The following is a 20,904-nucleotide window of genomic DNA, read 5'->3' on the forward strand; positions in this document are numbered from 1 at the left end:
TGAATAAAACATAGTTTCCATATTTTAGCAGATATTCATACCCATGCAAAAAAAAGGAAACATAAGACAATATTTGATTTTTTTTTTTACTTCTTCAATAATGTGAGCTTTGCGAAATAATTAATTCTTCACTTGTCGTATTTTACCAAGGCCAATGACACTTGGTGGAGGAAGAGGTTGAGATTAAGAATCACCTAGAGACCTAGAAACCTTCCGTAAGCAATTATAACTAAAGCGAGTTGAAATTGGATTTAACATAGAATAGACACAAATAAAAGAAGCCTCATCTTCCTAGTGCACTGGGGTCCATTTCGACCCAAGCACACCCTAAACACCGCTGTAACTTTGTAACGCAACGAGATAAAAATCTGAAAAATTCTGACTTTTCCCAACTTTCGGAAATTAAGATTCCCTGAGAAAATCAGCTTCCAGCGACATCTAGGAGTGGCGCTACAAAAAAGTGACACATTGTACATTAGGGTTCATTTGGACCCAAGATTTCATCACGATCACAAAACTCAAATTTCAATCGATTTTCGAAACAGCACCAAACGAAAGCTGTAGGTTCCAATAACAAACCCACGGGGCGATTCATCCAAATTGACCACTCTAGTCCTCGAGGAACCTATGCTAAAGAGGTACTGTTTGAGCTTCTCAATTTGGCACCAAATTTTCGAGTTGCGTGTTATGAAACATAAAATTGCTTGCAAATATGTGCTCTAATGATGGTAACTGTATTTGCTATATAGTATATGCCATTTCTGGGCAAATTTATCCCTCGAGCGGTCATCGGAAAGCCCTCTGGAAGCCCTCCGGAACATCCGTAAAATGGCGAATTTCTAGTTCATCCTAGAGTTTCGCGATTTTTTTAAAACCATTCATTCTGGAAAATTGTGGGTGCTATCAATAGGTATAGTCTTCTGTGGCCCAGAAACATCCCAGAAACGGTCCTCCGGAAGATCCGGATCACCGGTAAAAGTGGCCAATTCTCAAAGTTCATCCTAGAGCTCCGCGATTTTTTCATAACCATTCATTCTCGCAAATTGTGGATGCAATCAATAGTAAATATCTTCTGTGACCTTCAAATGCCCCACCATTCTGGTTCTTTGGAAGATCCGGAACATCCGTAAAATGGCCAAATCCAAAGGTTCATCCCAGAGCTTCGTGTTTTTTGTAAGCATCCATTCTGGCATATTGTAGGGCGATCAATAGTGAAAGTCATCAGTGTCACCTAAATGTCCTAGAAACGGTCCTTCGGTAGATCTGGAACATCCGTAAAAATGACTAATTCCAAAAATTCGTTCCAGAGCTGTGGAAGCAATCAATAATTAAAACCTTCTGTGACCTCCAAAATGCCACAAAAACGTTCCTTCAGAAGATACGGATCATCCGTGAAAGTGGCCATTCCGAACGTTCACCCCAGAGCATAGCAATTTTTTCGTAACCATCCATTCTGGTGAATTGTGGGTGCAATCAATAGTGAAAGTTTTCTGTGGTCTAAAAATGTCTTCCTTCGGAAGATCTGAAACATCCGTAAAAGTGGACAATTCCAAAACTTCAGCACGGTGATTTTTTTCGTAACCTTTCATTCTGGAAAATTAATAGGGAAGTTTTCTGTGACCTCCAAGTGCTTAAGGAACGGTCCTCCGGATCCTCCTCCTAACTTTCAGAAAAGCTTCTGCAGAAACTTCGGAGGAATTCAAGGAGGAACGCTGGCACGCCGCCGTCACTGGCTAATGATGATCTGTTACTGATCTATTTTACGAAGGAATTTTATTATTGATAAGAAAATTATTTTGAAATATCAGTGGAATGTCATTACTTGTCATCAGACGAGTTTGTACAATTCCATTTGATTCCACCAATTGATTTGATTCCACTATGTGATTTGACAGATACGTATTTCGACCTTAACAGTAAGACCAGCTTCAGTGTCTCGTACTTGACTTTTATTATTGTCATTGCATATCACGGAGGATTTTCGCTATAATCCACCCATATGAATGAAAGGAAAAATTAGCAAAGTTGTGGGATGAACTTTTAGAATTGCTCATTTTCACTGATATTCCTGATTTCCGATGTATCACAACCAAAAATAAATAAACATACGCGATTTCCACACGGACTCTTTAAGAATTATCGAAATTTAATATTTACATAACTTCTCGGCTACTTCGACATAGAACATTGTTTTTAACCAACCACTGCTGAACAAATTACGCCAAATTTGGGCCTCTCAACCGAATGATGGCTGTTTACTGTCAACACTGCGAAACTATTGACTTAACAATGTCTTCCCTAGTAGCACTATTCAGTTCGATTTGGTTGCAGCAACTCCAATGTAACTTGATTTGGTCGCAAATGAGTCTCAGTGACTGATATGTGACAAGTGTGCCACTCGGGTTGGCATAGTAACAGACAATATTTTCAAAGAACAAACAAAATTCAGCAATATAAATTCAAAATCAAAATTATACATCACTTTACTAAAAAAACAATATTTAATCATACTATAGCATTACAAAAACATACATGTATAAAGCCTGTCCACGTTATATTTATGAATTTTAGATAATGTCCAAATGATCCCTTTTATCAATTTAGACGTCAACTAAAACATGCTGAAAATGTCACATAAAGCGAAGAGATTCAGCTGCCATGTAAATTGATCGTCTCAGTGATCAGATCATTAAGCATATTTATGGCTTTGTGCTGTGAAAAACGAAAGCATTTCGTCATTGTTATGAAAAGTTCTTCAAATTTTGGATAGCCAATAAAAAAATCTTTGGGGAAGTCAAAACACACAAACCGGCCTGCAGAATGAATAAGGTTTGTCAATCCAGAAAACAACTTACCACATAAAGGTCATTTATCGATAGAGGATCTATATTTAAAAATACGCTAGAAGAAAACTTCTTTAGTTCTCGCTAAAACAGGGGGTGATCAAGTCTACCTGGGGATCAAGTCTCCCCACCTTCCCTATTGATTTCACAATCACTTCTCCGCTATGGATGTTTTCGAAATAAAATGTGGAGCTGTGGGATAAACTTCTGGAATTCATAATATAGCGGATGTCCCAAATTTTCCGGAGAACCGGAGCCGTTAACAATGTTGATGTCTAAAAAGTCGAATGTGATTAACTTTTGGTAGGTCACTCACGGTGTAAAAAAATGGATTATTATCGAAGTTTCATGTACCTCCAATTTTTTTCACAGAAAGTTATGCAAGACCATTAGAAATGAGGTACGGGGGTTTAAAAATATTCCATCGGCGATTTTTTGATAAAAGTGATTTTTATTGTTTTCTTTCTCAATAAAAGACAATTGATGACCCAGCAATGGATAAATGATTGTAATTAACCCTCAGAATTATAAATAAACATATTTGTTGCCTCTTTTGTATTGAAAACTTATCTTGAAACGGATCTAAAATTTTGAAAAAGTTTTTTTTTCTGTTAATTAAGCGTTTTTAAAGTACAAATGTTTTCGGATATTTGCTTTATTTTTGCTTTATTGACAATCTTGTCCAACAAACCATCCTTTCCCTTCCTCAGCATTCGCAAGGACGTGGCCAGGACAGATCTCGACTATTGGAGAGTACATTGCTTCCATCTAAGAGTTAGTGATTAGTCCCAAATCAATATCTGTGGTAACGGATGAAAGCGATGCTACTCTCATACAATAGTCTTGGCTTGTACCACCTACGAATTTGTGCGAACTGCTAAATGCTTATGCTAATGCTAATGCTATTTACAATCTTTTTTCAATTTTTCCAGCAAGTATTATCTATTTCCAGCCTTGGTTATTTGTTGTATTCACATTTTTTTCTTCCGACATTCGCACTAGATGGCCATTTGTCAGTTTGTCATATTTTATAGGATTCATAATATTTTTCTCACACACCATGTACAAGAACTACTTTGAACTGGAGACGAGCCAGCCTCGGGCTGAAAGTCTCCTTAATAAAGACACAAAAAAAAACTCCATTGAATATTGCTCGCAGCATATTTTACTTGAAAACCCTAAATCTCCCTATCCTGCTTCTTACAGTGTTCACGCTTCATGTCCGAAATAGGCTATCGGATGAATGACGGCTTTATACAGAGCGAATTTCATTTCCGACTGCATGTTATCGAAGCTATGCTGTTGCTACAAGCACAACTGCCCCATATTTGAGTGATTCCATTTCTGTGTGGAGCATTCTTACTTTTATGGGCAGTAAGTTGGTTACGCAAGTCGTAAATGACCGTATTCGCAACAACAATCTACAAGTATTATGAGGAAACAATTTCTGCAACACCTCTAATCACATTTATATTGATAAGAAAATTATTTTGAGCTTTTTAGTGGAATGTCTTCACTTGTCATAAGACGAGTTAGTACAATTCCATTGAATTCCACCATTTAATTGTATCTTGACAGATACGTATTTCGACCTCAAATGTAAGGCCGTCGACTCGACTTAGTCGAGTCGTACGAGACACTGAAGACGGCCTTACATTTGAGGTCGAAATACGTATCTGTCAAGATACAATTATGGTGGAATTCAATGGATTGTACTAACTCGTCTTATGACAAGGTCACATTTATATTTCTATCTATAACAATTTGTAGAGTGAATTACCATCTCAATCTTCAGTAAGACAAAAGTTTCCACCATTTCGTCTGCAAAACCCAAGAGCATATGCGTAAGTACTGCCGAGATGAAGTACATGGTTGCGTGTAGAGACAGAGATAAGCTGAGTGTTGCTTGTGCTGATGTAGTGCTTGAAAGGGGTGTGTTTGAAGGTGTAGAAAAAATACCTTTGAAATGTTTGCAAATACTAATAAAGACGTTTCCTGTAAAGTATTTCTGTTGCGAATAGAGTTACCTCCGACGTACATAACAAGTTTTAGGCCTTATTTAGGTTTTGTATAATACAGACGGAAAAGAAATTCGCTCTTACCTTAATTCTACCGGTGGGCAATTACGGACATGAAATGTAAAGAGGCAGACTAGGAAGCTTTCGAATTTTCCGAGCGGAAGGTGCTGCGTATAATACATAGTGAGGGGCCAGTAAATGACGAGTGGCGCTTACGCACGAATTACAAGGAATATCATATGTTTAAAAGAGAAAATATTATGAATCTTTTAAAATACGGCGCACTTCAGTGGGCAGGTCATATATTGCAAATGTCAAAAGATAGAATTGCAAAAACAATATTCAAGTGAATATTCATCAGACAACAGTATAGATGCCGGAGATAGAAGATTACTAAAAAAGCAAAAAATAAAAACAAAATAAATAATTGAAAAAATCGCCTCAACTACAAGAAAATAATATTCTTACAAATTTTAGACCAGTTTTAAGATAGTTTTCTATACAAAAAGGCTGGAAATATGTTTATTTACAATTCAGCGGGCTAATTACAATCATTTATCCATTGCTGAGTTATCAATTGACTTTTTAGACGCCTATATTAAGGAAGAAAACAATAAAAATCACTTTTGTCAAAAAATCGCCGATGAAATATTTTTAAACACCCCGTACCTCATTTCTAGTGACCTTGCTTAACTTTCTGTGAAAAAAATCAGAGGTACATGAAACTTCGATAATAATCCACTTTTTTACACCGTGTTACAGAGGGCTTCCACTATTTACTCCACATATAATTCTACTACGTGAATACTAACAAAAATGCTCAGGTCTGGGATCAAATTTTAGGATTAACCTATTTTACGGATGTTTCGGGTTTTTTTAGGACCGTATTGTGGTCACTTCGGGCCACAATAGACTTTCACTATTGATTGCATAATCAATTCTCTGATATAAACAGTTTCAAAAATTTGCTTTAAAATATGAATTTTTGGAATTGGCCACTTTTACGGATGTTCCGGATTTCCCGGAGGCCGTTTGTCGTCATCTCAGAAGCCTTAAACAATTTATTGCGTACACAATTTGCCCGTATGGATGGTTACGAATAAAATAGCAATGCTCTGGAATGATTTTGTGGTATCGGCCCCTTTCGGGAGCATTTGTGAGTCGCAGAAGACTTGCATAATTGATTGCACAGGAAAAAGCTCTAAGATGTATTTTTGAAATTGACCACTTTTACTTGTGGTCCGGATCTTTCGGGTGACCGTTTCGGGAGCTTTTTGGATCACTGAAGACTTTCACTACTGATTGCATCCATTATTCGTCAGGATGGATGATTACCTTTTGGAATTGATCATTTTTACGGATGTTCCGAAAAAATCGCAAAGCTCTGGGATTAACTTTTAGAATTGGCCATTTTACGGATGTTCCCGATCTTCTGGAAAACCATTTTTTAAACATTTGGAGGTCACAGAAGACATTTACTATTGATTGCCCTCACAATTTGCCCGAATGAATGGTTACGAAAAAATCGCGGAGTTCTAGGATTAACTTTTGGAATTGGCCATTTTACGGATGTTCCGGCTCTTCCGGAGGACCGCTCCTGGAACATTTGTAGGTCACAAAAGGCTTTAACTATTGAATGCACCCACGACATGCTAGAACGAATGGTTACCAAAAAATCGCGGAGCTCTAGGATAAACTTTTGGAATTGGCTGTTTTACGGATGTTCCAGATCTTCCGGAGGACCGTTTCTGAGACGTTTGTAGGTCGCAGAAGGCATTAACTATTGATTGCACCCAAAATTTGCCCGAATGAATGGTTACGAAAAAATCGCGGAGCTCTAGGATGAACTTTTACAATTGGCCACTTTTACGGATGTTTCGGATCTTCCGTAGGACCGTTTCTGGGACATTTGGAGGTCACAGAATACTTTACCTATTGATTGCACCCACAATTTGCCAGAATGAATGGTTGTCAAAACATCGCGAAGCTCTAGGATGAACTTTTGTAACTGGCCATTTTACGGATCTTCCGGATCTTCCGGAGGACCGTTTCTGACACATTTAGGGGTCACAGAAGGCTTTAACTAATGATTGGACCCATAATTTGTCAGAATGAATGGTTACTAGACTGGCCCAGCTTAGTATGGGGAGAAAAAAATGTTGTCGAATTCCACGAGGCACTACCCAGAATTGTGTCTTTGGGTGAGAAAATCAATCTCTCAAAATTTTAGCTCAATCGCTTGTTGCATAAGCTGGCGCATTTGATATGAAGTTTGTATGGGGATTTCAGTCAAAATGTATAGGAAAATACACCTCCGTCACTCATTCGATCTAGAAATTGATTCTGATTGCTCGATTGACCTCCGAATTGCAAAAACGGCAGTTGGTATGCTACATAGCAATTTCACAGAACATTGCATGATGATTAAATGAACTTTTATATAGTTTTCGGCTGATTTATTAGGAGCTGATTTGTGTATTTTTGGATTTATTGATAGAATCGCATCAGCCGAAACCTATATAAAAGTTCATTTAATCATCATACAATGTTCTGTGAAATTGTTCTGTAGCATACCAACTGCCGTTTTTGCAATTCTGAGGTCAATCGAGCAATCAGAACCAATTTCCAGATCGAATGAGTGACGGAGGTGTATTTTCCTATACATTTTGGCTGAAATCTCCATACAAACTTCAAATCAAATGCGCCAGCTTATGCAACAAGCGATTGAGCTGAAATTTTCAGAGATTGATTTTCTCACCCAAAGACACAATCCTGGGGGGTGCCCCGTGGAATTAGCCAACTTTTTGTTTCCTGGGCCAGTCTAATGGTTACGAAAAAATTGCGGAGCTCTAGGATTGAGTTTTAGAATTGGCCAATTTTACGGATGTTCCGGATCTTCCAGAGGGCTTTCCGATGTCCGCCCGAGGAATAAATTTGCCCAGAAATGGCATATACAATATAGCAAATACAGTTAGAATCATCAGAGCACATATTTGCAAGCAATTTTATGTTTCATAACACGCAACTCGAAAATTTGGTGCCAAATTGAGAAGCTCAAACACTACCTCTTTAGCACAGGTTCCCTGGGGACTAGAGTGGTCATTTTGGATAAATCACCCCGTGGGCTTATTATTGGAACCTACAGCTTTCGTTTGGTGCCTAAAGATCGAAAATCGGTTGAAATTTGAGTTTTTACGATCGAGATGAAATCTTGGGTCCAAATGGACCCCAATGCACAATGTGTAACTTTTTTTTAATGCATTAGGAAGGTTAAGCTAACTCTTTAAAATAGGAAAGTTTACAATGATATGGAAATGCTAATATCATCTTCCAAACTTGGACGTACATGTTCATGATAGCATTAGAGGCGAAAGTATAGAATTGATAGTTCCGTTAGGATACGGCAGGCATGAAGAATGTTTTTATAGAAGTCGATTTGAAAGCGAGCGGAGGGCAATATTTTTATATCATTTAACTTCACGTAGAAGTAACACACACGAAATCATTACATCAATTCAGCTGTTATTGGTCGACGGTACAGCAGCAGTGCCTTTCTCTGCTTTGTTCTCTCCGAGGCAGCTAAGTTGGTTGCGACGAGACGGAAGCAATGAGAAAACAGAACTGTGCAATAAAAATTTGCAATAGAAATTTGGAGACAGTACTCGTCGATAGAAAAATCTTCCGCACGCGATGGCATATGAGCAAGTCAAACCACCTTCCTTTTACCAGTGGAGATATATCAGCTTCCACACTGATATTCTTCCCTCCCCCTTCATAGGGAGCTTGGCAGAAGGAAGGTCGTGTGATATGTGCCATCACAAATATTGCCCTCCTCCACTCGCTTTCAAATCGACTTTAAATTGTGCACCACGTGAACGTCGCATATTGTCCGGTAAAGGTTTAAAGTCGATCCATCACCGGTAAGGTTTCACCAATGTTATACGAGAGCCGACGAGTGTCCGATTCGGAGCTGAGAGACAATTTTCTATTTGTCAAGGTTATTTAGAGCCGTCATAGCTGTGGTATTATTTATTTATGCAGCCTAACACCGGAGTGGCCGGTGCAATACCGACATAACAGTTCTCGGGCACTTTTTCAAATCGGCGTATGTAACATTTTGTTCAAGCTTGAAAGAAAGAAAATGCGCTTGGAAGTTTTCAGATTTTTTTTTATTCCTATTTAGAAACTAAACATTTTTATTGCAATTGAATACACCTCAACGATACAATATGAAAAGGTTCATCGTCACTGACCCTGAAATCTGCACTGCGTGAGAACATTTCAGTTATTTTGATAAACATATATGTTACAACGTTCTGCAACAGATAAATCACATACGTCGTTTTGATACGTCAGCATGACCGAGGTCATGCTACTTTCGTCGAAATGTTACGCTGCTCCGTACGCAGCATTGTTGATACGTCGAAATGTTGCGTCAAATTGAAACGTTTCACGCACATGCGACAAAAAAATTGCAACACTTACAACACGACGTAACAACATTTGCTGCAGAAAAACAACGTAAAAAGTTTTTCTTAACGAAAATCAGAATATTCAAGCTACATGTTTAATTTTGAAATCAGTGATGAAAAAGTACAAGCAGACGCATGTTTTAAACTATTTAGTTGTTCGAAAAACTTTTTAAAGCACATTTTCTGCTAAGCGGTGTATGTGCAATATTTTCAGCAATGATGTTATTGTACGTGGATTTCCTATTGGACCCGACCGTTCGAAATAGTCGCTTCTTGAACGGTCGTTGAAATCGCCGTTTTCACCTTCACACCCGTCTTCATAGTAAAATCTGTCAAAACTGACAAGTCTGCCACGTGCTTTTTACTGTTTCCCTCGGACTTCTCTTTCTTTATCCGATGTTTTGACATCTGTTTTGATAGACAAGGAGCAAAAAACAAGGTAATCTACCAAACATTTATTGAGTTTGGCAAACCTTGGTGGAAAAGGGAACGTTTAAAAAAGGCAAGTGAACCGACCTTCGAATCCATTGGTCGAGTAAATCCACAATACACCGTTTTGAAAAAAAATGATTTACATTTTTAAAAACACATTCTCATGTAGCTTTGAAGATATACACATTTTTAGATGAATTTAATGCCATATGCTGTTAAAAACGGGTTTGTTTACAATTTGCGACATACGCCATTTTGAAAAAGTACCCGAGAGTTGTCTCAATTCAGCTCGCGTCGACAAGACTGCATGTCTGTATTGCGAAAATTGTTTCCAACGGGATTTTAATTTCGGAATTTTACAATGCAAATACCCACCCCTGAAGAAAGCGTGGAACGGAAACTTTGCCCCGAATTGTCTCAGGTGTTTTTAGTACAATTGTCATGATTCTTTCCAGTTACAATCTTTAAGATATTAGGCCGCTGAGAACCAGCCGAAATATTCCGTTCCACGTTTTTCACATCATTTACAAGTCGCAAAATGTTGATTGCAAGTCGCACTGCTTGTATAAAAGCCGTTCGAATTGAAACCATCCAACACTTTATACCAAATAAAATTGACATTATCTTCTATCATAATGTGTTTCTAAAAATCCAGTTTATAAAAAAATTAACAAGAAAATAAATAATTTTCTTACTCCGAGAAAACGGGATTGAAAATTGGATGATTTGTGCAGTTGATACAAAGATTGGTCGCGACTCAAGTACGCTGGCCGACTGAAAACTGATAAATAATTACAATATTTCAAATTTTGGAATTTATAAAATTAGGATTCAGGATTTACTTAGGGATTTATATTTATTTATTTATCGGCTTTATCGATCAGTCCTACTCAAAGTAAGAGGGATAATCGATAAACGAAAGTAATTATTTGAAAATCAATAGATTGAAAGCCGTTCGCTAGGCACAATAGGACAGCCCCATATAAAGGAGTGGCCAAAACTACCAAAAGACCAATTTTCGATTTGGGCGTGTAAAATGTGATAAATACACAGCTTATAACCCATATTTTTATAATCAAGACGATTTTTATTTTTAGGATTTTTTAGGGAGGAGTGGGGGTGTTCAAGCTGGCCCCTCCTAGAAATGACATTTTTACGTTTTTGGGAAAAGGGCCATATTTTTGTCTCAAAAGTAACATATTTATATATCGTTACAAAGCTCTTAAACAGATCTATGCAATAGGCTTGATACTGTAAAAATAGCTCCGTCCAGAATTCAGTTTTGAGTAGTTTTGTAAAAGCATATTTTACGCAGTTTTTAACGAACAAAACAGTTTGGTACCCCGCAATACCCCGCAGTAAAACATCATGCACTATACTTTTGAACGTTTAAGCTTTGAGGACCATGAATAAAATTCTGCCCAAATTCACAACTTTGTAAGATACATGATTTTTTTAAAATGCCTATTTTTGCCTGTCTTGTGTACTAAGTATCCGTAGAAGCTATATGATTGCTTCAAAAGCATTAAAAAGAACGCCCAAACACTCATAGTGTTGAATACCGATCGACTCAGTTCGACGAATTGAGGTGATGTCTGTGTGTACGTGTATGTTAATGTCTGTATGTGTGTGAGCAAAAATTATCTTAACTATTTTTTAGGCACTTACACTCAACCGATTTACTCGCAACGAGTTTCATTCATCAGAGAACGTTGTTCCATTGCTCCCTATTAGAAATAGGCTGGATCGGACAATGCGCTCAAAAGTTATGGCCAAAATACATTTTCTTATAATATACGGAAAAGATAACATTACCGCTAGGGGGATTAATCAGGTGTTTTGGTAAACTTCTTCTTCTTCAATTTTCCTCTGTGTTACTCATTATTGCCACTTGAATTGAAATTGGGGACGAACACAATTTACATAACATTTTAAGGGGGAGGGTTATGTCTTAATGTTGCGCCTAATTCAAGAGAAAATCAACTAACACATAAAAAGTGTCACGCAGTAGAAGGAAGGGGTTCAAAACTTACAATTTTGACATTACTACATAATAGAAGCGAATTATAGATTTAACCATAACGTGTCATAAAGTGGTGGATGAGTAGTGTGTTAAATAACTCCTTGTCACAATACGTTTTTATATTTATGAAAGAAATCTTATGGAAATATCAAATAAATGAAATTCCATTTCGTTGATGTCACAATATGACGCAAATTGAATCTGTTCTCTTCTCCTTTGCTGGTTTAATAAGTTTTATTCAGTGAATTTTCAACACCAGAAGCTAATAGTGCTTTTTGATCATTTTAGGAAAACTGTGTTGCGTCCATTTGTTTGTGACACGAATATACAGTAAAACCCTTTATATGACCATTAGTATTTATCCAGCATCAAGCGGGCTTATTGCAAGCCAAAAAAGTGACAAAATTTCGTTGGTTTTGTAGAATATGACTAAAATCGATACTATGTCAAAAATTGGTCCCATACCCCATTAAAGAAATATATATGTTTTTAATATATAAATATGTTTTTATAATATAATAAATATGTTTTTATGATTAATACCACCATTTATTGCAGGATTCATAATTTTGGCCAAAAATACCTCCTTTTTTCCTATTGTGCTAGGGTGCGATCAAGTATCATACAATCGAAGTGTGAAACTTCTTGCCCAACATTCTGATTGTGAGTGGCTTCGTTAGTGGTATAGAAACCACTATGCCAAGGCAGGCCTTCCATAGCCGATAAACAAATTAATCGTCATTATCACGCACGTGAAATCTGTTTCAAATTAGAAACTTGGGAATCTATAAAATTTAGGAATACAGGAATTTCAGAATTTGTTTATTCAGTTATTTTGAAATTCAGGAGTTTAGAAACACAGAAACTTGGGAAATTGATAGTTGAGGAAGGGTATCCCTGAATTTAGAAATTAGGAACTTAGGAACTTGGGGATTTAAGAATTTAGGAATTCCGAATATTCCGGAACTTGGGAATTTACGATTTTAGAAATTAAGAAATTTGGGAATTTAGCTATTCATGAAATCAGGGATTCAGAAACTAACAAATTTAGGAATATTGTAATTTGGGAATTGATTGATTTAAGTACTTAGGAATTTTGGAATCTAGAAGTTCATGAATTTAAGAATTTATGAATTTGGGAATTTTGAATCCTCGTTGAATACCTCCTAGAGTTCTTCCAGAAAGTCTACATGAAGCTCGTTTAGAAATTCAACCAGAAGCCTTCCAGAAACCAGCCCTGCCGTCCTTCTTAATCACACTTGGTCGACAACTAAGAAGCTTTGCCCAAATCCAAAAATTTATATTAGTCTCTTTAGGCTATATGTGTGCATGTGACCGTGTGTGTGTGTACAAAAATAGTGTGCCGTACGGCCGAACACCTTTACAGTCTCTTTAAAATGCCCCACCCCTTCCCCTCCATGGCTGTCACCAGGATTCGAACCTAGAGCATGAACAAAACCGTCAGAGAGATGCGTTGACGCTATACACTCCTCTATGGGTACTGTTTGTAATGTTTTTGTTATTGAATTAAGTCTCTCCTGACTGAAACCACACGAAAGGAATATGAGAGTGTGTTTTTTGTAGCCTTTCGCTTTTGTGTTCGTGATATGTGTGGATGTGTCAAGTAGTTTAATTGTAGCTGAAAAATACAAAAAAACAAGCAACAAAAGAGCATAGCGATAACTCTTTGTTTTCATATGTAGAGAATAGAGACAATTATGTGTTCCATTTTATCTGCCGCTAATATGGTGGTAGTGTTGCGATAGATTGTATGTTTCGGAAGTAAAACACAATTCCTCGAGTAGCACATATGTTCCAAGTCAGGTGTCGCAACTTACACACACATACATACTGGTCGTAAGTATTTCATACGACCAAACTTATGAGAATGTTTCATAAGAATTGAACTATGAAAATATTAGGATCATATTTCGGTCAAATCAATCTTTTTTATTGTATATCCAACAAGACGTTTCCCTAAAGCGTTGGTGGGCGTGTGGTGTGATCTCACGCCTCCTAATCACGACATCCACGGTTCGAAACCAGGTTACACTTTTTTTAAACGAACATAAATTTTTTCATAAGATTGTCGTATAAAATGCATTCCATTAGTGAATCGTATGAAAATCAATACCTACTTTTTTGTTGTGGCAAAATTTTAAAAGAGAATCGTATGATCGTCTTACGACCAGTATCCTGAGTGTACCTATATGTCTGAATTTGGTCACAATCAAGTAACTGTAACCAGATTTGATAGAAATGTGTTACTTGAGTCAATTCAACAGATTTTAAGCTCGCTCCAATTTAATTGCAATATTATACTTTTATATACCAGTATCCTCAGAGTTGAACAAGAAATCTCTGGAGTAAGGTCTCAGTTTACAAGAAATCTGTGGAGAAAGACCTCGGGTCTACACGCGTAACCAAAGTTCTATCGACTAGAATCGAAGTTTCAAAAGAGGTACACGCTCTTTGTGGATTTTAGTATAAAATGGGATCACTACATATATCCTGCACTATTCTAGTGAGGTTTAAAGTCAACATGCATAATCAAAGTTCTATCGACTTGTTTCAAAAGTGGTACAATCTCTTTATGGTCCTTGTAATAGAATATGACCACAGCATATGTTCTGCGATATCCAAGAAATCTCGGGAGTGAGATCTTAAGGCGTACACCCGTAATCAAAGGTCTTTCGAGAAGTTTCAAATATGATACATATTTTTTGTGGACCTTAAAATACAATGTGGCCTTGTCCCATTCATTTCCTGGGGAAATCACACATAGGAATATGTACCATATTTGAAACAGTCTGGTAGATCTTCATTTACGATTGAAATCTTAAAGGATTACTTCAGAGATTTCTTGCATAGTTTTGAACACATGATAAAAATACATTCTATTAAAAATTAATATTAAATTAAAATATTAAAGAATAGCTTGTTCAAAATTTAAAACGGGCTAATAGACCTCTGGTTACGCATGTAGACCGTGTAAACAAACGCAACACTGATGGAATTCTCATCGTCCATGCTCTAAACGGTTGTTTTAACCCTTAAATGTGCAATGTTGGGGATGCGGGACGCAAAGTCTGTCAGAATAAAAACTGAATAGAGTTTATTACCAGTAACCAGAGTGTAAAAAAATCGAAATTTTTCGGTGAAGTCCACCTTTCTTCACTTGTCAGCTCACTTCCAGACACATTCATAGTCGGCTCTAGACTGTCAATATTCAGTTGAATATTAGTCATTGAATATTTATGCACATTCTACAAATTGATAAATCATCTGAAATCCAAACACGTTTCAAATGAGTAAAGTAATTTGTCACATAGATCCGATTTTCATCCGCGAGGCACTTTCAATGGTAAACAGCAACATAAACAATGCTAATTATGTTTTTTTTCTGCACATAGTAAGTACACTCAGTGACAGTCGAATGAATGAATTGATGGAGTAGTCGTTTTACTATGTCATTCTATGTTTTGAATATTCATGCGATGTTTGTCAAAATTCGGACCGAAGTTGCTTCATGAAGATGAATATTTTAGGCTCTGCCAGTAACACAGATGAAACATTGAAATCGTTACATCAAATGCAATTCAGAAACCAAAAACCCACCCCCTGACCATTTATCTGGCTACACCACTGATTCTGGCAACTTGTATTGTCATAACGGCGCCGGTCAAGTCATTATAGTCAGTTGGGAAAGGAGAGGAATGCTAGTATGTAGTAGTAGTAGTAGGGGAAGAGGCCCCAAAACGCTTGCAGTAAAGTTGTAATAATGTTGCAAAATACTACAGCGGAAAAAAATTAAATAAAAATATAAAACTGGATTCGATTTATGGATCTTGTGATTGATAGTCCTTCACTTTACCACAGCACCGTTCAACACTTCGAAGGAACTGCATGTTGACTCACCATAAAAACCACATGATTATGAAGTTTTGTACTCGAGTTTCCTGTTACTTGATTGCACCATCACAGGAAAAAAAATGTGAGTTGTCGAAACGTTGAACGATGCAAAATTGAACATGAAGACACATTCAACTTATCTGCAACTTAATTTAAACAAACAATTAAAATTTGAAAGACGCATTGAAGTTACATGAAAAAAAAATGCAACTTAATGATTTTGTTTCGTGTTTGCAACATGAAGTGCAGTATTCTTTGTTTGTTTGTTTTCAAATGTCAAAAAAGTACTGCATTGCAATTTTAATGAAACATTGATCACAATTCGAACGTTTTCTACATCTTGATGTAACTTTTCCGTGCTTTGATGTTTTTCCAATGCCTTCAATGAAACTGAATAGAAACAATTTGCTTTTGGGAAGATGTTGCGTGTGCTACTTGGGCGCCTTTTGGGGTTTCCCTCATATTTACCGTCCTTAAGATGTCCGTAACAAAATTAGATTAAAAATTATGTAGGATAGGAAACTTTCTTTCAAAATAGTGCATGGGAAGGTCGGAAAAACCGAAGATTTCGATTCTCCTTCCAGAGCGTTAATGAATAAAGCTTCCAAAGAATGATTAAATTGGTTATGATTAAATCATTTAACTCTATGATTTTTGACATTTTGAAACAAGAATTATAGCGTAAACTACTCTTAAATTGCCATTATCACCATTCGGGTGTTTTGTTGATAGTTGGATGACAATTTTCTGTTTCAAATTTGGTATTTTTTACTTTTAGTTTTTCTAGAATTCAAAATCCAAAGTAGCCCTGGGGTCAAAAGGCAAGACGGTGAAATAATTTTCCATAATGATTAACGATTATGATTTATGAATAAAACGTTTGAAGTATGATTAACGTTATCGATCGTGATTAAATGTTGACAGAATATGTGTATGATTAATGATTAACGATCGATATGATTAATTAATAATGATTATGAATAATCAAATTAAATGATTTGCACAGTGATCAATAGTCAAGTAACCTTTCTTCCAAATATGGGTTAAAATTATATGATTATGATTGAAGGCTAATGAATAAAAGCGATGTGTGCAATGATTAAAATTGATGATTAATGAATAAACTCAAAACAATTATGAATATGATTAGTGATTAATGATTGAATTTAAAATTATATGATTAACGATTAGTGATTAATGAGTAAATCATATATTTTGTATGACTATGATTAATGAATAATGATTAAATAACCCATTATTCATTAATCATGACTAAATCTATGATTAATCACTAATGCTCTGTCTCCTTCCTATGATAATTATCAGATTCATATAATATAAAACGAAGATAATGGTAGTCTTTTATCATTACTCATCTCTCATCTTCAATTACCTGTTTTAGGCCGATTTTTTTTGCAAGAAAATAAGGTTGGCGGAGTAAATCAGGAAGCGATGTATGAAAATACAGATCCAAGCAAGTTGTGACATAAAAAAGACTCGCGTCAATTTAAACTTTGTCTATTTTTCGTGTCTTTTGTCTTTTGCTTGTGCGCGATATATTTGGCCGAACACCTTCATAACCGTAGAACTCCTGCATTTTTATGTTAGTGAATGTTTGTGTCTACACGAATTTACATGAAGTAGGGTAAAAGACCCAATAGTGGAGGAACTAAGCGTGTTACACCAATGTTTCTTCGCTTACACCACATCTATATTTCATGTCGCTTACCTTAAGTATTTATTCAACAGCTGATCAAATATATTTTAATCGAAAAGTATTCCAAACGCTGCAGAAACCATTATTGTTACCTAAAATGATACCTCCAATTATTGGTGCAGTGTTCCAATAGTTGCGGTATTTTTTAATTTGTGTTCCTATAGTTGCGAATGCCAGTGTTTTGTTATGGGACTCGCAACTAATGGAGCACTACCGCAACTATTGGTGCAAAGCTGAGAAAAAGATAAGGTAATTTATTGATACTTTTTTACTTTACCGATTTGGAGGATTTTCTTATCTGTTTTCTCTTATTTCGAGTAATGACAGGTCAACAAATTGATAGACAATATGGGTTTGCTGCGTTTACTACGTAGATTTTGTTAAAATAACACTAACGCAACTATTGGAACACCCACGACTATTGGATCTTTTGCCTAACATAAATCAAAAGGAAAAGTGTTCACCACCCTACCAACGGTTCCGGTACGATGCAAGGTTTGCAGAAATCGCTCTCAATAGATAAGATAGATAACGAACAACAAAAGATATCTCAGTTACAAGATAGATTGTCGCTGTCGTCTCTGCCCGGAACATCTTTTGCTGGCGTAGGGTGCTAAATGTCAATGAAGAAAAAATACATACGATTGAACAGTTTGGTACCCAACATGTTTCGGACAGCAGAACAAAAGTAACCGAAGCGACAATCTTTATCTTGTAACTAAAATATCTTTTCGAACAACGATAAAGAAGAGGCAATAACCTCTTCGCATCATAACAAGCCATGAAATCAAAACTATCGCACTTGTATACAAGTTGAAAAAAAACCTGATACGGATAGGCGACCTCCACCGAGGGGGTTTGATAAATCGCGTTGTTCTCGCTCATTTTATGTTGGGGACCATATTTTTCGCACAGCTATGTTGAATAAGTTGAAATGCATCGTCAGAACCGGAGACCCCCAAATTGCCAATTGCCACATTAAAGAAATTTAATTTAAAGAAATTTAATGTAGTTGTAGCCCCAGAATCATTTAATTATCGTAACAGCTGCCGTATCTCACGGTCACGGTTTGCTATCTATTGAGAGTGTATACAGGCATGATAAGTCAAGACAAAATTTTCAAAACGACTTATCTCCTTTTGTAAACAAAGATTCAAACGACGATTTGACAAACCTGATAGCTCTCCCACGCAAACCAACACCATAAACATGTAGCGGAAACCTTCACCTACCTACCACAAAAGAATTTCCTGTTTCGAATAAGATTTTTTTTAAATAAATTCTTGAAATAACTTCGGGCGGATTTCTCGATGGGCTTCTATATTCTCGACGGAATTAGTAAAATTTGAAGTATTTTGAAATGGAGTTCCTTAAAAAAAAGAATATTTTCGAGTTTCCAAATTAAATTACTTGTCATAAGACAACACCAATGAAGAAGAAGAATATGAAATTGACTGAAAATATGTATTTCCAATAGGATGAACCAGTAGAAATGTTCAGTACGAAACTCGTTAACTTACTGGTGTAATAATATTCATGCGGCGGCTCGCCGATTAATTTTCGACGGCGGCGGCGACGTGAGAAAATCACCGGCTGCGGCGGCGGCATGACGCAGCGGCGCACAGGTCTTCATCATGCAGTAATCCATGTGGTACCATACGGTACAATCACACCATACTGCTAAACCACTGAAATAAAAATTAGCCTTACTAAACTTTTCTCACTTTAACTTTGTGAAATCCTGATTCAGGATTTAAATAACACTTTCTTCTCATTTCTTCACTCCGCAGCAAAACGATGTGCACATATAAATTCAATAAGCCCCAATTCACTGAAAAAAAAGCCCATCACACGACCGCAACTACCGTCACTTGCGCGATAAATTCGATTGAACACTACTAAAGAAGAAAAAACAGTCAATATTCAGCTGATGTAACTGTTATTTCTGTTTTTTCTTCAAAACTATCACGAAATAGTTACAAACAACGCGAACCGCACGCCCGACCGACGACCGTGTTGACAAGACTTGAACTGTTCCATTCGATTTACCGGCCGTGGAAGGCAACACGAACCGCACGAAGACTCTGAGAGCGGATGGTTAGTTTGCACGCGTTAATCAACATAGTTTTGTATACACATAACGGGAATTTCATGAGATAAAATTATTATGTGAATGGTAAATTAACCAACAATGGATCTCCTAGCACCTGCATTTCACTATTGCTACTATTGTGGTGTGAAATTGTTGATTCATTGTTATTATGGTTCCAGTTGAAATTAGAATGGACCGCAAAAACCGCCGCTATGAAATGAACAGATCGTGCCACCGTAGACATGTTCTGTCAAAAGCACATGAATAGAAATTATGCGTATACAGTGCCGCCGTTGTTTTGATGCGGTGAGTGCTAAATGAGAAACCTTGATTGATCCATTTCGATCTCGCGAAAACTGATTTTATTTTGCAAATATTCGCGTTCAACTTATAGCGCATCATTGCGCATGTAGTACATATTGTTTGCAACCAGATGCGCTATACAGCGCACCAGATGCGCAGTAATAAAACTTGCGACTAATAGGAGAAACATTGATTTTCGCGAGTTCAAAAATTCGGTTTTTAGCTGCACAAATAATATCTGTTTAGATATTATATTATAGAAGCTAAATAAATGAATGAATATCTCGCAGAACAATCTTCAAATTCAATTGAACGTTGGAATTGCTTAGAACATTTTTACATGAACGGTGTTTGGCAATGAAGTCACCAATAAGGGTTGCTGACGTTTAATCACCTTTCTCTTTCAAGTGCATAGAAATAATAGGATTTGTTTTCACTGGGAAACGTTTCCCGATGAAAACAAATCCTATTCTTCCCATGCGCTTGATACAGAAAGATGATTAAACGTCAGCAACCTCCATTACGAAAAATTTTTATTTGTTACAAGTAAGAATTTGAAGATCAGCTTTCAAAATTTTGTTGCTGCTCATTGCATTGAAAAGGAAAATAGGCAACGATAGAGGAAAATTGCCCAAAGTTTGTTTCTACAGAAATAGGTTTAAAAACTTTGAAACGAATTGAATAATGCATGTTTGATTCGTCTATTAATCTGAAATGAAACCTTGGGACCCGAAGGTTACACAAAAAAAGCTAAAAACTCAACAGCGAAGATACCACAATTGGCAGAATTATTTGCTTCGTCGCATGAATCAAATCTCTTAGGCTAGAGCTAGACCCCTTTTGCTTTATTTTATTATGAGTAATCGAACTGATTGCTCAATTCAATATGAGGAGAATTATTATATTATATAATTCAAAGATTCTACCATCCTTTTTTGTTAATGCTCAAGGTATAGCAACGTAGAAACGAGGTTTTGAAGGTTTTTTCCAGAACGGTGTCCTTGCAGGCAGAGTGTATGTAATTAAGAGTGGCGGCGATACTGTCAGAATTGGAACAAAATTCATCTGTCATTCCCATATAAAATTGTGTTC

This window comes from Armigeres subalbatus, chromosome 1 (assembly GCF_024139115.2).
Source record: "Armigeres subalbatus isolate Guangzhou_Male chromosome 1, GZ_Asu_2, whole genome shotgun sequence".
NCBI classification, from domain to species: domain Eukaryota; kingdom Metazoa; phylum Arthropoda; class Insecta; order Diptera; family Culicidae; genus Armigeres; species Armigeres subalbatus.